This window comes from Eleginops maclovinus, chromosome 20, assembly GCF_036324505.1.
Source record: "Eleginops maclovinus isolate JMC-PN-2008 ecotype Puerto Natales chromosome 20, JC_Emac_rtc_rv5, whole genome shotgun sequence".
Taxonomy (NCBI): Eukaryota; Metazoa; Chordata; class Actinopteri; order Perciformes; family Eleginopidae; genus Eleginops; species Eleginops maclovinus.
Genome location: NC_086368.1, coordinates 21,626,507 through 21,645,441, shown reverse-complemented (window position 1 = coordinate 21,645,441; position 18,935 = coordinate 21,626,507). Strand labels below are relative to the sequence as shown.

The 18,935-nt window shown below is 40.8% G+C and overlaps 1 protein-coding gene across 2 annotated transcripts in view; it reads right to left on the bottom strand.

The window, feature by feature from the left end:
• Positions 1-6,380, bottom strand: part of plxna1b (plexin A1b) — a 174,517-nt gene extending 168,137 nt beyond the window's left edge. For both annotated transcript variants that reach the window (XM_063910537.1, XM_063910538.1), the window contains exon 1: positions 6,271-6,380. The gene's annotated coding sequence lies outside the window, so the exon portion shown is untranslated. The remainder of the gene's footprint in view (positions 1-6,270) is intronic.
• Positions 6,381-18,935: the final 12,555 nt, after the last annotated feature.

Below are 18,935 nucleotides of genomic sequence, written 5' to 3'. Positions count from 1 at the left end.
CTCAGTATCAGCTACACACACTTTCTACCGATGATACCGACAGGCTGGGCCGGATGCAATATACTCAAAGATCTGCTTTTCTCTCGTTCTTTGCTCAGGGGAACCAACATTGGGTATGAGTGATGGCACTGACAACATCCAAACATTTTCAGGCGCTGCCTTCTTCTGACACAGCAGAAAAGCAATACTGTACTGACACCTTATCACGTACATCAACACTTCAATCAATGCAGACACTATAGACCTACTGTATGTTTTTATATTGCATATCAGCTTTTTGAAAGGAGATTTTCGTGAAGATTGCTGCCAATAAATCCTGATAAATACCAAAGTTTGTTTTAATAAAAACAAAGTCCTGTCTTCCGCGCATAAGAACTGGAGACCACCTTGCAATGAGGTCACACCCAATATGATGCAATATTGGGCAAGGGTCATAAAGTTCCTACTTAAACTTCCAGCATCCTGAGACCACACCCATATTTAAACTCCGCCTTCATTTTCATCTCGCCAACAGATCTCAGTGTTTTCCATTCATTTTTAAGGCTGTGGCCGAAGAAAACTCTTTTGAAGAAAGGAATATAACCACATGGCAAAATAATCCAAACCTCTTCTGTGGTCGTTTCCGCTACAGTGAGTTTCTCCATTTTGCCACACACAAAGTGAAAACAAGCAGCTGGTTAAAAGAATACAAATGATACAGAAATAACCAGATAAACATAAAGAAGCCTACTCTAGCAACCGGTCCTGCTGGGGCTGGGCCCCTTAGACCTAATATTGAAGAACATTGCAGATGACAAGCATAGTTGTTGTCTTGTGTTACAGGAAGGAACAGTTACTTCCTGATCAATTGCAGGCCTCAGGTTTTCTTCACAGGAGGAAATGCAACAAGAGAAGAGATTTTTTTTTTATGTCCACAGAAATCGGGGACCTGAGCTGCCTGTCTGAGTCAAGACAGAATGCTGACGAACGCATTCTGTCCTGACCCATAGGAAACCTCATATGCTGAGTCCGTGGCCGCTCGCTGCGTATGCGGTGCGATTTGTACAGAAGGCCCATGGGTCATAAGCAGTACCGCGGTCAACACTGCATCTTGGACCTTCAGGTAGACCCCTCAGGGCGACTGTAACTCAATCTCAGTGGTGACGTGCCAGGGGACTGAGGGTCAAACATAAACCAATGACAATGTTTCTTTGGCTTGGATGAGAGCCCATTCCACAAATTAGATTGTCAAATGATTTTACAAGATAATAAATCAAATGCCGTGTTCCTGTCAATAAAACGAAGTGCCTGTAAAAACAAATGCCCTACTTAAGTCAATCACGGTTGTACATGTCAACCGAACTAATCAACAACTCTTTGAACAAGAAGGAGAACATGTTAATACTGTTCCCCTACAGGCGGCACAGACTACAGTGGAGTTTATTTTCAATTTGGAGCCAGATTAGCAGGCATGTTTTTGATACTGACAGAACGGCAGAGATTTCTTCTATTCCAAGTCGTCTTGAGTGAGGGTCCTTTTTAGTGTCTGCTTCAAAAAGCATCCCCCCGTACCCGAGCAGCTGTCACTTTCAGCAGGCACTGTGGAGGAGGGAAGCGGGGGAGGGTCCTTTGAAGGAATGGTTAAAAGTGGGCGATAAAAATAAACTGGGAGAGAGGAGAAAATTAATTATACATAACAGACAGTTCACTCGGATGAGCACGGCGGTGACAGAGAAACTAAGGCTGCTTCCTTTAAAGAAGAGAAAAGCCATTTTCTGCTCTGCCACCACTGTGGTCATACTTATTTGGCTACATCATGAAGGGAGGGATGCAACAATAAATCTTTTAAAGAAGGTCAAGGCATCAAAAACAATTAGGAAATGGCTTACATTTCAAATTCTCCACACTAGTGCTCATGCTATGCCTCCTCTCTAATTCAGGCAGTTTTCTGAGCACACAGAAAAATAACCTGCCAACCCTGAGCACATTCTTAAAAACGGTGATGAAGCTCGCAGTTAGCCCAGTCCGCCTTTAAATTCCCGTCTGATTGGCACTGATGAGGGTTTATGCTGCTGGCTCACCTGCAAGCTCACCTCTTGATATGATTCGTAATGCACCAGCACTTTGCAGTTCAACACCGCCCACCGACTCTCAATCCCAGCGTCTTATTCGGGCCAAATGGAGGTCATTCCTATTTGAGCAGTCAGTCAAGACAGGCCCGCCAGGTATTGGCGAGTGAGTTTATTTCATATTAAGGCTTGTCGGCTAGAGAGGTGTTAGCACTATGAGGGTGTGTGTGTGTGTGTGTGTGTGTGTGTGTGTGTGTGTGTGTGTGTGTGTGTGTGTGTGTGTGTGTGTGTGTGTGTGTGTGTGTGTGTGTGTGTGTGTGTGTGTGTGTGTGTACAATAGGGCCTTCGGGTAGAGCCCTGCCCTGTTGGTCCCTCTTTAGTGCGTTTTAATATTGCTGCTGCTGGGTGGCTCCTTGCCTCAGGGCGCCAAACAAACCCCAGAGAGACCCAGTAAAAACACTCAAAGAGATAGATAGATAGATAGATAGATAGATAGATAGATAGATAGATAGATAGATAGATAGATAGATAGATAGATAGATAGATAGATAGATAGATAGATAGATAGATAGATAGATAGATAGATAGATAGATAGAGATAGAGAGGACAGGACAAGGCTCAGAAAGAGAGGGAGAGTTGACCCCACGGTGGATGCGAGTGAAGAAAAGAGGAAAGAAGTCAAGATCAAAACATAGACCGAGGTGAGCAAAAGGCAGAGGAATACGGACGGAATATTACACAGTCAGTCTGAGCAGAGCGGCAGCAACGCGGCTAACCTCTTTAGCAGGAGTGACACAAATGAAAACTTATGTAATAGAAACACGCCATCTCCACCGGCTATGATATGAAAGCAGGTATTGCATTACAGAGCTGCCGTGCCAAGGAAGCCCTCGATCACACATGGGGGAAAGAATTTAGACCACCCGACACTTCCGAAATAACCCCTGTATCCGTTTGAGAAGGGATCCTTTTTCCGCTGTCTTATGTTTCTTTATGCACTGAGACAATGTGAGACAACCCCTATAGAAATATACTTTAGAAGTTAAAGAAACTGAAAATGGGACTTTAAGACGGCTGGGGGTGCTGGACAGAGAGAGAGAGGGAAGATGATGGGAGAGTCTTACATGTGGATGGTCTCAGGTAGGAGAGAGGAAGGGAGAGTGTGGAGACACAAATACGAAAAGTAAGAAAAAGGCAGAGCGAGAGGTGTAGGGGAGGCTGGATGTAGACGCAGACAACGATGGGCTCCTGAGAGGGGGAGAGAGAGGAGAGAAAGCCTGAGTGGCAGCATAAGTCTGGAGGCAGGAAAGCGGCAGAGGAGTAGGCAGAGAGAGATGGCGAGAAGAGGAAATGCCTAAACGTGAGGTTGTCACACTGGTTTGAAATGACGAGCAGTCAGGGAAGCTGGAAAAGGAGCTGGATTTTGCACTCTAGCAACACACACACACACACAGCAAGTGTGAACACAGTCCATATATCGACTCGGGCATTAAAGCAATGAATCACAGTACAACATACTCTGAAGAATACAGTTATACACTTTAAGTCTCTTCACATACTGTATATAAACCCTTTCAATGACCCAGTGAAGTCGTTTTGCACTTTATCAGAGAAGGTCCCATGTGAGCGTGTTGGAATATAATTTAAATGTTCTCTTTTAGTTCCTTTTTTTCTGAAATGGCTTATTGGTCAAAACTTTAAGGGACAGTCCTAAGGTGCCAAGTTGCGATTCAGTCCTCACTTGAGCTCACAGCTCCTCTGCTTTGTCATCCATCTACAATCTAATTAGAGCTTAAATATGCCACTTGCTGAAAAGACCGGAGGAATGCGACGGGGGGCGAGCCACACAAAGGCCAGACCGGTGGGGTGCAAAGTGCACTTGTCAGCTCGAATTCCAAAGTTTGGACATCACAGATTTACCCTTCACGGCAGCAGCCAGAATGGACAGAGCAGACTTTCAAAATGAATGACACTGCTGCTCTATTGTGGGGACAGATCTGTATCATAATTAAGGAAGATTGAGGCAAATTGCTTGTAATTTTCTGGCTGGGTTGCCAGCTTTCATGTGAAATGCCAGGCAAGGTCAGAGTTTTGCCAAAAATAAATTATTTTCTGAAGACTCCAACGGTAGGTGGGAGATTTTGAAAAACCATGAAGGGATATCTCACAGACTCCCAACTCTATTCCTATTTAAAAAGGCTGTTTGGACATGTCTTAACAAGTACAAATATCATAATGATCCAGAGTTCACCACAGGTTAATCACACGAAGTTGTGTTGCGGTTTGAACACGCAAACAAGAGTACTTTTGTCACTTGTGTAAGCTAAATAAAACCTGATTGCATAGTGCTTGGACAAAAAAAGACACAGCTATGTTTGGTCACATTGCTACCACTCAGTCACACACATGAAAAGTAAAGCTTGTTTTGAAGTTAGCTGCACCTCCTATGAATGATTGGTGAGATGTCAGCCTGTCGGTGGTTGAATGATTTGAAGCTGTGACTGGGCACCACCTCTTAAACAAACACTCATGTCACACGGTTTATGTCCTGCATTATTTAAATGTGAATGCTGGTCACCGAATTTAACTGTCAATGAGAAGCTGCTGCTTGACTGAGCATGGTGGCAAAAATTGGGTCATGTCACTTATGATAAAGAGTTATCATGTTGGTCACATAACGCCTGTGTCTTAGGTGGTGTCACACAAGATAAAATAGACCAACCATTACCACTAGGATATGAATTAGTATTATATTTTACTTATTAAATGCATAGTAGAACTTTTACTTTAATATTAAATGAACATTGCAGTGTTCTGTCTGTGTTTTAGACTCTAGTCTGCCCCCACTCCCTTCCTTTTCCTTCTAATAAAAAAGGTTAAAATGATGTCTAAGCCTTTGCTCATCTAATATGATTCATGAATACATGTTTAAAAAAAGGGCTCTAAATGAATTCACGTGGTGCACGGGGTCGGGTGGGTAGTCTAATTTGGTTAACCAGGATTTGATTAAAAAATAGAAGTGAGGAGAATCCGATAGAGAGCAATGAGAGCGTTTTCAATAGCTGACAACCAATGCGCACTCTACACACCCACAGACAGCCTCACCACTCCATCCCTGCTCAAAAGGGGAATTCAATTGCTGTCGAATAACAAAGCTTACAAATTGCCTCTCATTTCGTTAGCAGATTAACGCTCTTTTCACACCACACCAACACAATTTCTAATTATTTTAAAGCTAATAGGTGAATCGATTTTTTTTAACTAAGCACCACGTCCCCCTAGAGAAATCCAACACAACTCCTCCCTTAGGTCCATTTAGGAAAGCCAGTGCAGGATACATAAAAACGTGGAAGAAAATCAGTAAACAAGCATGAAAGCAAATGTTTAATCTCAAAAGCCATGCAGCCTCCTTTAGTCTCCACGGACTATTTATCCAGGCGATAGTAAAGTGTCAGCTCTGTGAATACCTGTAATTATGGTGGAGGTGGTGGCATTCCTCCTCTGAGGAAGCCATACGCACCCTCAGCCAGATAAAGCCGCTAGCTACTCCGTGTCAACAAACACTCGTCCAGGAGGTTCCGTTTATAACAAGACTCCACATATTACTGCAGGACGAAGCTTTTCCAGGGCAGAAAAGTCTGTTGTTACTGCAGCCGAAGCTCTCCAACGAGCCAGAAACTCACCTCACACTGCACCAAACGCGAGGTTACGCGCAAAAAAACACAAACATTTCCATAGTTCCAAGAGCCAGGTGCTCAAAGCGAGATAATTAAACAAAATAAATGACTAATTAATATAGTTAGCAAGCTTAAGCCTCGTTCGGCTCCCAAAATATCCGCAGTTTAACAGTTTGGTGTGGATAAATCCGACTGGTGGTCACACCGGGGCGCAGATACAGCACACTGCTAACACAAACACGAGTCTCCACACACCAACACACACCTAAATAACTGCTTATAACAGATACTCTGCAAATCCATATCATGTGTTTTTTCACGCCTGGGTTTGGTTGGAGCATTGAGCTGCTCAAACTCGTGGAGGAACCAGACTCCGTGAAAGGAGAAGCGTATGGAGAAGCGGGGGAAACAACGACAAACTCACCGCACCGAGCAATGTAGCGAGGAAAAAAATGTAACCTAAACATTTCCACCGGCTCCAGCAAATCCTGCCCTTTCCACATTAGAATAAAAACACGTTCACTGGACTTTTCACAGTACTTACAGTTTCAAGTGATCCGTAGGTTAGATATCCTCGCCATGGTTTTAAATTCCAAAACTTGGGGACATTCCTCTCTGGTGTCGGAGGTGCTCTCTCTCCGGCGGCTCCCTGCGTGTGAATGGAGAGCACAGGAGAGGAATGCACTCCGGCTCCGCGAGGAGGGAGGGGGCGCTCCGCTGCTGCAGTACCGCTCAGATCCCATAGAGGGCGCCCCGGGGCCGACTCCTGATGTGACGGGGAGCGTGATAAAATGAACCCTTATTTAGAATGGAAAACGTATTTTGCCTTTGTTAACTTTGTTTGCTTCTTATAAAGGAAAGCCTTCATAAAGTATGTGTACCTATCAATATCGATCAAATATGTATTAGAAGCAAAAATACGTTATTATTTGAAATGGAGGATTCTTTGTATATTCGTATACTAAATACAAATCATAAAAATTATATGTTTACTAGTTTCCCTCCTAGTTTTTTTTTAACATAACTATGTCAAGGTATAGGCCTTTCATATATCCTATTATTTTACTTATTCATTAATGTTATAATATGTGATGTTTAATCATTAATTGACTTTATATTTATGTCATGGTCTCACTGTTGCTATGATTTATAATATTTTGTTTTAAACATAAGCACTTGTTGTCCTTTTACTGTGCAATTGGCAATGATACTTTATTTCTTTTTGATATGTCTCAGTTTAACAATACTTGACAAGCTAGAGTAATTGCACAAATAAAAAGTCAGGAAATATATTTGTTTATGATGTATACAAAAATGTGTTTTTCTTAGTACCACTTTTTTGAGACAGATCACATGACACTATTTAAAAGACCTTATGGGAGTCTCACATTCACTGTGAAAACACTCCCTGAAGTGATCATTGAACTTTACACAAATGTCTGTCATCATAATGTCTAACATTGTGCGATAAAAGAGTTCTCTTTAAAATACAGTATAGAGTTACCACTGAACTCTAGCTTGGGGCCAAATTCAAAAGTAAAAAAAACTGAACCAGTTACAAAGTTAAAGCCCATTAGTGCTCCATTAACTCATTTAATCATTAGTGTTCAAATCAGCAGTATTGTAACTGTCGTCATCATCACAAAATAATCCTTTCTAGTAAGTAAGTCAGTAAAGTAAGTACGGTCCTGAGCGAGACAAGTGTGGCGGTAGAGATTAGAGGATACCTGCAGGTTATATTTAGAGTAGAAAAACATCTAAGATACATTTAAAGTGAATGGTGTTTAAAATAGAAAAGGCCCTGGGATATGATGGCAGTCAGATTTGGTTGTGAGTTCCCCAAAACAAGGCGGGCTTCTAATTAAATGAGGAGGCCCTGGGCCTGGCTGTCGCGTCCCATCAGCTGACACATTCACACTCAACTTACACCGAGTGACACTTGGAAGACAGATTTTGGAAACAAGCTGCGCCTGTAAGGCTCTCCAGCTAACTTTTTTAAATTCTTACTATTTTGTTATGATAAGTAATGTCAAGACAGTCAAAGTGACTTTGAAAGCTGAATTTCAATATTTATCACACGGTCGTCAACTATCAGGAGCTTATACAGAGTGTGTTTGGGCACTGGTCCATGATTTCTCTGCAGCGAGGAAGCTTTTGGGGTAACTGAGTTATTCAAACAGGCAGCTCTGGTTACCAATTGCACTCAGGAGAGCAGAGAGCAAGATCTGGCACTAACCACACCACCTGGCCCCATACTGAGTATGTGTGAGAGGGAGTGTGTGTGTTTTAGAGAGGTAGGGGGAATGTGTACTTTTGATGGAAAAAGATAAAGACATTTGTATGTGAATAAAAGAGCAGCTGAATTGCAGCACTTGCCAGGAAATTTCCCCCGAGTCTATCACACCACCCAGCTTTTCAATCCTTCAATCCTCCCACTGTTTGCCATTAGAAATGGTTGGTTTGGCCATAGTAATACTAAGAGATTAGCCTCACTTACCATGTGAAAGGCCTCTGGACAAAGCCATTCCCTATCTTACACTTAAACACTAACACATTGATTAGCTCTGAATGCACTTCACGTCCGCACAGTTTCACTTCGGGCCTACTGTAAGTTCTCATGGGAATATTTTCATGAGGTATAAAACACAAAGTTAGGTTTGTGGAAAGCAGCATCAAAAGACTGTGTGCTTTCTTTTTCTTTTGAGCACAGTTGTACGCTTTATTATCATAAAGTCAATATAAAGATATAGTACCTTGAAGATGCTTAAATAAAACTCTTCCCTTGTGTACAACAGTGTACAACAGTACAACAGTGCTCAGCAATGTTTGTTGCTTAAAGTGCCAGATTAATCTTGACTGTCGTGATTTGACTAGACAGTGCACTGGCCGAGCTGTTTGGTCTGAAAGCAGAGAGAATATTAAATAAATGTACGCATGGCTGTTTGGTGGTTTGCTGCTGTTTTGCTTTCTATTTGTTTAGCTTTTTTTTTTGTGACGCATGCACTATTAATGGGCCTGTGTTTGGCAAGGAAAACAAACATTTTAAGTGAGCAGAGAGATGCAAGAACTGACTGATCACAGAGAAAAAGAGTCCCAGTTGTCCTTGAAAACACACACAGAATACAGTAACCTGCACATTTATATAATATTGTGCAAATATACTCATACAAGTAGCAAGGGTGTGTGCATTAATGCTGTGCACCAGAAAAAGAAGCACAGATTCTGCAGCTTTACGATCACAGTCTCATGCACGGACACTATCTTGCGTCTCCAGACCTTTTCTGATAGCATATAATGGGCTCTAAATATGACAAAAACCACAAAAGCTGAGAGATGATCAGTGTTTGTTCTTCACCAGCAGTCAATAGCATCTATTTCACTGCCCATGTAACCCAATACTTCTTACTTAAAAGCAAAAATAAACATCTGATCCGTGCCAATTAGGTGAAGCTAATCATATTTAGAGCCAGTGAGTGAAGTGCAGGGTTGGAAGCCTTGTAACCTGAGGTGGCACAGCTCTGGCTAAACAGGTAATGAGCCATTAATTGTCTAACAACAAGATGGCTAAACTTGTCTGATCTGTTTGTACAGTCGCGTATATCCCATTTCAGCTCTCAGGATCCTCAGCCTTTATGGAACCATGCCATCTGGTCCGAGTAAGGGCAAGTAGAAACGTCTTGAATTATGTTTGAAGCTCACATAAACAACAGGTGAAGAGAAAACACTTTGTCTGTCTCCTCTGTAAAAGTACCTTCATGATTTTTGTTTTTTTTTATTCCTGTGACAAGATTACCATCATTTGTTTGGTGTTTTCTTTGGTAGCACAGGAGCAGATATAATATATTGTTACACCAAATAACAAATATCCAATAAAGTCCCCCTTAAGGGCAGTCTTTCACCAGGTCTGTTGCTTATAATAAAAAATATGATTTCTTTAATTTCTGTCCTAGAGTTACTCCACCTTAGTCCACTAAAATATTAAATCTTGAGTTTGATACAATTAAAAACACTTTATTGTCCATGACACAACAGCAGTACACAGTACAATTAGAATGACGAAATATAATAATAACATTCAAAATATAAGCAGTACACATTATGATGATATAATTATGACATGAGAAATATACACCTGTCATCAGGTTTTTTATTTACATTTATGTGGTTAAAATGAATGATTCCTAGTGAGGAAACTAGTGTTTGTTCTGTCATGCAGCAGTGGAAAACAATTTATTGCAGCAAATGTATTATTAATCATTTCATTCATAATTTATTTAAATGTATGTCATTTAAATGTATTTGTTATATTTGGGATTTTGTGAACATGTACAATACATTTGCATGATCATACACATTGGTTTTGATGAAATATACATATGAATATCAGGATTTCAATCCTAGTGCCCGCTCCCAGCTACAAAAACATATGACAAATGTTCATGCACTACAGGTTTTAAATATGTGTTTGCACCTGTAAACATAAATTGTATGTGATGTAAGCTCTCATGCACTGCCTCTAGTATATATATATATATATATATATATATATATATATGCTTTATGTGCAACCTGTTGAGCATTATTAATGGTAAAATATGACAAAGAATTCGACACAAGCGAATCACAGATTTATCTCTCAACACGCTCTTTAGAAGCTCAGATCAAACAGCAACATAAGGAATTATCAAGAAAGCAAGCTGGAGTTGGCGTAGGTGAAAGTGTTTGCATATGCATATGCTACATCTTTGAAATAATAATGTCTTAAGTAAGGTAATATGAGTTAAGCATATTTCCACCTTAATTATTCATTCAGAGTGCATTACTGTTGTGGGAAACCTTAAGAGACTCTAGAGAGTTGTTCTTTAAATTGCTGCAACCTTATAGGCAGGCTCATTGGCCATGATTTAATGTGCATCTTTTCATAGACCTCAATTATCAATTAACTGTAAGTGTACACCACTGGGAATACCCTCCGTCGTGTCCACCACATTAACATCCATTAGAAGGGAATCACCTGTCTGCGCTGCAGCTCCTCAGCTGCTCAATGTTTTCCTCTGGGCTGCAATCTGTCACGCTGCAGAGGAAAAGACTGGTAAGATAATAATTCGGAAATAGCTTGTAAATCATTTTAAAGGTGCCACAAATCTGAAATGTAACCGTTTGGATCCCACAGAACGATTTCTATGCCTGAAGACTGATTCCTCTAATTCTGGATGTGGCATGAGTGTAGCAACAAGGAGATTTGTGACCTCATTATTGAGTTTTAAGAACATATTCTGGTCAGGTCTTAATTCAAGAGCTATAAAATGAAACACAATGGGTTGTATAATGCAGCTTCAAATAATCGTTCACTATAGCTTAAAGCTTTTCTGAGCCAATTAGCAGCAGGAGTTTAATAATGTATATATTCGCTATAAAAAGCAATAATGACCTTGATATTACATGAATGGAGTTACATGGTTAGAAGCATGTCGTGCTTCAAATGTAAAACCATTTCTCGGTGCTGTGTGTCAGGCGAGCTCACAGTAGGCTAGTTTATGCAAAGCTAGTAATCAGCTCTACTTTTCCTTCCATTGACCACTGACTGTTTTGAGAGGCTTGAGAGAAGACACCCAGATATGTGGGGCAGAATTTTTTGAAGTGCCCAATCATAATTAAAATCTAAGTGAAGGGGGGGGGAATTAATTAGTTACAAACAGCCTCTTTGTGCCATCTCGCGGCAGCCACCAAACACTTAATGTGTCCTTTCTGTGCCCGCTTCTGATGTGCACGCCCCGGAGTGCAAATGCTAGGGAGTTAGCAGCTTTTTTTAACCACCATACATTTCATTATGATCAAAACTACAGAAACTTGTCATGACTTTCTGTCGATATCAGGTTTTTTCCCATCTTCATGACCATGGGATTTGAGGGAATATTAGGAGGGAAGGGAAAAGAAGAGTGAAGGCAGGGGAGCTTTGATGTACAACTCATAGCTGCTTTTGTCATCGTCCTTTTAGAGTTTACCTCACTTCACGTTTTTCCGCTTGAATATTATAGCCTATATGGCTTATAAATGATCACAAAGCTAGTCCCTTTCGAGATCCATGTACAAAACAATGAATAAGAAGTAATTATTTTAGGTTTTTGATGGAACGTCTGAACAAGTTGTGCATGCACTGGCCAACATGTAATCTGGTCTGATACCTTATGACCAAATATTAACACTTGACATTGCCATCAGTCTCATCTGTACTTTGTGTATACCCCTAGCATGCTAACATAGTAAATAAAGTTGTAAACAAGGTGAACTTCATACATTGATGTTAGCATTCAGTTCAAAGCACCACTGTGCCAAAGCACTGCATAGCATGGCTGTGGATTCTTCTCTGTGGTTCAAATTTGTTTAAAAACGTTATCATGTGTTTGATAAGGCTTCAAATGTTTTCAGATGTTTTGAAAAATGGAGTAGGTTATAAAGTAAACCATGATTTGCTCTACATCATACCATTCTGTTTGGTTTCAGACATCTCAAAAGAGTTTCATCATCATTGCTGCTCTTGGATCAGGCCAGCCTTTTATATTAGGATGAATGAGACACTCCTACTCTCAGAGACTTCATACATTTTGGACCTTTGCCTGGGTACTGGAGACAGCGTGTCAAAAAAAATCTTCTTCTAAAGGCTGAATACTTGGTGTAACTCTTTTAAAACCGGGGGCTTCTGCCAAGCTTTTGCCCATGCCAGGTTTTAGGTCTCGGTGACAGTAACAGTTTTAGTCATATCTTGGCAGGTATGCTTATGCCGTGGGTTTTTCTGAGCAGGACGTTTGGGGTTTGGCTGGTGTTATATTAACAGGGTCTGTCGTCTCAGCTGGGCCCAGAGCTGAAATCAGATCTCACACACCTCTCCGCCTAACACTGATGAATCGTGCTGCCTTCTTTAGGCTTAGAAGTTGCAAAACAACTCTAAAACTCAGGACACACAATCCACATCTGAAATGTCGCACCTGTGCCTAATGATTCCTTTTTACAGTTGACTTCCTACTGAAACACACAAACAGTTAAGGTTGTCACTGCGCTTTTGCCCGCAAATTACCTGCAGTTTCATCATCTCCTGGCAGCTGAAGCTTTGTGCCACGCTACACACTGTTGCTGCATCTCTCCAGTACTGTAAAGCACAGTTCCATCTTGCCCTTGACAGAGGAGCTTGTCACCCTCACACAGTAATTATACCAGAGCTGACGTCTCCTCTTCCCATTGAATTATTGAGAAGGTGGAGAGGACACAGGATCCCATGTAGAGAGAAACAGCAGTGTGCGCGTCACAGTGGCCCCAGGGTAAAAAGAAATCCACAATGGGTGCTGCCCATGAAACTCTTGTCTTAAAGTCAGCTTAGGTCACCTGAAATAAAAAATACAAGTCTTTGTTATGTTTTTATCACTGTTTTGAATTACAGCTACTTCTACTACAACAGAATAACAGTACCTGACTTAGAAATTTGAACAGCAATTTTCAATCATCAACAAAGCTGCCTTGTATGCATGCAAGACTTCTAGGATAGATTGGCAGCTTATGTGTTTCACACTCCCTTTGGCAAGTTTAAACTACCGAGGCATGAGTGATTTGTAAGCTGTGGTGCCAATAGAAATACTGGACTCATTGCAAACAGCTCAACAACATCCGTTAGACAATAAATATGAGCCATGGTGAAACAAGAGCCTTTGCTTTCAGGAGTGACACTACAAATGTCAGTGCAGCCGCCCTCAGCAGTCAGAGTGCACCCAGTGTGGTCATTATAGGAAATCCTGCCATGCTTCTCAAAGCGCTGCCTATGCTGGTGCAGAGTCTGCAGCTTGTGCTATGTATTTGATATACATTTTAATGTGCAGTAACCAACCCACGATGTGACAGCACACTACTATTTGTGTTTTTAGTAAATATATTGAGTGTGCATATATAGTAATGTATGTATACACATATTTTTATATATATTGTATATTTTTATTTAATACATTGGGACTGTGAGAATCAGCATTTCGATCTCTCTGTCTGTACACACAAATTGAAAGATTGACAATAAAGTTGACTTTGATTCTGTTTCACCAGTCAGAGGAATCTAAATGGGACTTATTGTATGTACAATCAGTGAGTCCATTCACAGCTATGGAGTTTGGCTCTTGATGCATGAATTTGCTTTTATAGTTCAACTTTGAACAGACCAAGGTTTTAGAAATAATGTCAAATATGCTCCCTTTCTGTGGAGTATTCCCCTCAGGTGTGGTGGCTTGGATTGAAAAAACCCAAAGATTAATAAGACAAATAAACATGGAGTGAATGCTTGCCAATACATCATTGTTTTACTAGTGAATGTACCCTGAGAAATGTGTTACAAAAGCAACAAGAGAAGAAAAACCTCACCTTGTTCCTGTTTCTACTCACCTCCACACTATGTTGTTGCCATGGCACCATGGGGGTTGTAGGTCTTACACAAATGTGCCTCCTCCTCCTCTCTGTGTATGGGTTATCTCTGTTTTACTGCACTATGTTTTGCTTATAAAGATGCAGACTCAAGGGAAAATGATAGACAAGTGGTGACACATGCCGAAATGAAAGACTCCCGAGAAGAACTTGTGTCTGACAAGACCGTCACTGAGGCTTCAGAGAAGTGACATTTCAAACTAATGAATATAAAACACAATGAGTTTTGTGGTTTATTTTAAATGAACAGAAATGTCTGAAAAACTCAGTGATTTCAGCATTTCTCACGGTCGGCTGCTAAAGCTTTAAATGGCACATTATATGGAACATTTTATGGTTGGGAGCGTCTTGTTTTCTTTAGTGGTAAGGGGTCACACAATGTCACACTTTCTTATGTAATCTACACAAGGGAGTTTACATAATCTACCCGACGGTAAGACCTTGAGCTTTCTATGGGATTGCTTGTGAGGGCTTGTTGTCATTTGTTTACCTGTGAATTTTTATGTATTTCTGTGGGCACACAAACAATCAATTCCCTTTTTTTTTTTTACTTTAAGCTGTCTTCCATGCAGGAACCTATTACAGAAAGAACAAGGTGACATGTCGGAGTAGCACAGGATGGCTGGCCTCAGTTCAGTGCCTCCATCTCCACCCCTGACGGAGCAGTGAATGGCCCTCACTCACAGCTGTCCCGGGCTCAGTCAGCCAAGCACGGTTCGAAGCCGGGGGAAACAACAAGATATGCTAGGATGCTAAGATGCGCCTGGCAGTGCAATTTTCCTTTTCGAGGAGATAGAGGCATAGGGAGTTATTTAAATGCTAAACAATGCAACCTGTCGCTGTAACCCCATACAGCTTCCTGATGACTTCCTGGTTGGGTCGTTCATACGGGATGTGATGCGTGAGTCCATACGAGGAGAAATCCTCTGAGGTGACTGGGCTGCTGGTGCCCAGACAGGGTCATTTCGTCGACTTGTAACCAAACCATATATAAATCTACTGCATCTGAACAGTAACACATCTGTTTTAATATAGATGTATGCTCACTACACAAAGCTAGTCTGACTCATTATCTTGATATGATAGTATTTAAATAAACAAGATCCAACTAGAGTGCCAATGAAATCTCCCATATGTTCATCAATCTTGCTCAGATCTTTTGTGATATCATCAGATATTTCCTTAATGCAATTTTCAACAAATCAAGCGACAGCCAACCTACACCCTCTTTAACTTGAACTGCATGAATAAAGTTGATCCTCATTAGATACAACAGCCTCCCTGCAATACAACACAGAGCACGATTAAAGCTGTCACAGCACAACTTCAACAAATATGACAAACAGCTCGGTGCCATATGGAGGGTAAAAGAAAGGTGCAAGTTGTATAAGTAGAAGACCTAATCAAGGTTCAGACGCATTAAAAACCCACTGGACCATAAGCTGGAGCTAACGAAAAGGAGAAAAGTGTACAAGCTCCTGTTATTTTATATCATTTGAGTTTTAAATCGTATTACTTTAGTGTCTGGCATTCCATCTGGTTTACAAGCCATTTCTTTAAAGCATAAGGTCAGCAAAAGATGGTCTGAGTTGGGAAAAAAACAGCAAAGCAATCATAGACAATGTGTCACCATCATTAAAATGGTGCACTGACATAATGGTGGTTTATTATTCATTAAGTGAGATCCTTTTACCAAAATAATGCGCACCAGTGGAACAACTCCCAATTATGCAGCATCTGAGCTTTTTGCTTGCTTTTTTTAAAGCAGGTAAGAAAATAAAAGACATTATTCTGTCATTCATTTTCTTCAGTGGGTGTTTTATGACAGCTGACAGAGGAGGAATGAAAAGCAGTGGGTGTATTGAAAGGTGTACGTACAAAGCAATAGAGCTTTCTCTAACTGCGGTTACCCAATGCATGAAACAGAAATGATGGCTAAATTGCATTTCGATTCATTTCTCTAAACTGAGTGCAATTGCAATGAGTGTGACAAGCTGCAAATTGTGCAATCCAAAATGTTATTAGGAAAAGCAGACAGGTAATCAAGACGAAGGAACTACGCTGAGCTCTATTGTTGAATGTTTCCATCTCATACCTCCCATTGTTTTAGCACACACACACTTTCGAAAGCACGTACAGAAATCTCCTGTGCCACTGATGTACTTATCTAATGACCTTGTACACGTAGTAAAGATATCCCCGTTTGACACATCTAATTGGTCGACGTGTCAGAGGATGTTTAGCGGCTTAGGAAATCACATCTGCCCATTGATTTCTCCCCTCTACGCCCCCTGCATCAGACATTGTATTGCTTAATCCAGTCTACAACTCCATTGTTGTGAATCCTCAATGGAATCTCAGGCAGAGGAGGAGGCGAGGAAGAAAGGGAGAGGGAGGGAGATCGAAAGAGAGGAGAAAGAACAAGCGATTAGGAGGCACTTGGGATGTGGAAGGTAAATTAGAGACTGCGGGTTTGTGTGTGTGAGAACGAGAATCAAACAGCAGAGTAGATGCAATCAGACGGATACAGAACGGAGAAAACATTCACTTCTCCTTTGTGCTGAAGCATACTTAATGGCAGGAGGTTGGCATGCGACAGTATGCGTTCACATGCCACCGTGTCATGATTGCTACTTGTGTAGATGCTGAGCTTCTGTGCCAGCTGAAGCGTGCTAGCTTGGGCTGTAGCATCTGCTCTCAGCTTTAAGCTTGTCTGCCCTTCTGGTTAATCAGGAGAGTCTTCCTATGCACCCACTTCTGATCTTATAAACCCATTTTCATGTTGATGGATGGCTTGCACACATACACACAATTAGCTTTTCTAGGGTGTGTTCAAATCAGTGAAATCTTTGGGAACAATTTGATTGTGGTACATCGTGAATGATGTTCGGGCCAGTGAATGTCTTAATTAAATGCATCAGATGCATTATGAACTGATTATGTTAGTGTTATGGCAACATTATCAGTCAGAAAATCCAATAATAGAAGACAGTTCATCAAAATCACAATTAACAAATGGATGATTTTGGCAAAGTGTGCTACTTCATTGGTAGGAATTACATATCCAAAAAAGACGTTTATGGAAATACATAAACATCTTTGACCTTGTTTGATGCTTTGAGTATAAGAAATGTGACACCATTCTTACACCAACTTGGGTAAAAAAAACAGCAAAACTCCTTCAAAGGGGAAATCATTATGATTTCAGTTTTTGCAACGCCCGATTTACTAGTGGTAACAGCAAATGTGGTTTAATCCAAAAGGTCCCACATAATGGGAGCAGCAAAACAAACCATTGTCGTTTTAATGAAGAAGTCAGGCAATAATATGCCTTTTCCATCATCCTGTGAACGTGATCTGATTTGATGCTTCACACAACATGAGTCTGCGAACAGCGAGCGTATTTGGTTACCTCGCTGAGGAGGTGAAGGTGCTCAGCCTGTCGCCTGCAGCTCCTCATCTAACACTGTTGCTGCTCCTGACTCTATTACTTCCCACGATATTTCAAACAGTTTGACAGTTAAATGTTTTTAATGTGAAGCTGCTGCAGTAGAAAATGTTCGGTTTCCATTTGCATTAATTTGGAACAGCAGTCTGTGCATGTCGACTCATAACTTAGTTTTTAATGATGCAGATATATAAGTATTACAACTCTGTCATTAATGGGCCATACGGTCAATCTCATCCAGGGATAGACAATGACTTAATGAAACCTATTTCCATGAAAATAATAACATTTAGTAAATGAGTAAAATCTGTGTTTTTGTGATTTTGATAAACTGACCCTTTGCTTTTTCCATGTGATTACACTGTATAGAGCGTCATTGCACCAATGCAGCAGCTATGACAAATGTGCACATACGCACACAGTCTCTCAGTCAGCACAGTTGCTATGGAAACAAAGTTTGTCCGGTTCATATACAAATGAAGCCTCACAGTTTTTGCGACCTTGGCTTTCTCGCCGAACTCATCAGCCTTCACACTTTAGCCCCCGCTGCACCATGGTCTGCTACTAGTGGTTAAAAGGTATCTGTTGCATTGTCGTTTCCAGGTATACAAACGATTATCATATTCAAAACCTTCCCTGTCTTTTGCTTCTTGCACAAGCAAATAATTATTCATAAATTCATACACTTTAAGCTTATATCAGACGTAAGAGATTAAAACTGAATCACGTTGACATGCAAACATATTCAGTTGTCTTGCATATGTTGCGTTATATCCAGTCTCTTCTCACTTCACATGATCCCTCTGGATGGATCAGACACGTTTTTTTCTTCTCACCCAAAAAGCAACTTGGATAAAAAAGAAAAAAGATAAGAAGAGTGTTGTGATGTTCACACAGACTGTCTAAATGCTGTATTCTGAAACTGATCCTGGAGTTCAATGAGTGTTTATCCCCCTGGCTCAATGGCTGACATGTTAAGCGTCACAATGATAACTTCAAAGGCAGTCAAAATATTTTTATCTAGGATTTACTGCCGTTGAGACACACAGAGGCTGAGATGTTTTGCAGTATACTGCATCATTGAAGGAATGTTACTTTTGGTACTAGTAATGGTAAATGGTAAATGGACTGTATTTATATAGATCTTTATCCAGTCTTTACGACCCCTCAATACGGTTTACATTCTACAAGTCATCATTCACCCATTCACACCTCATTCATACAGAGCAATGTGCCATTTGCTCAAGTAAGTCAAACATTCTCACACCCTTGGCCATGCCATCGGGAGCAACTTGGGTTGAGTA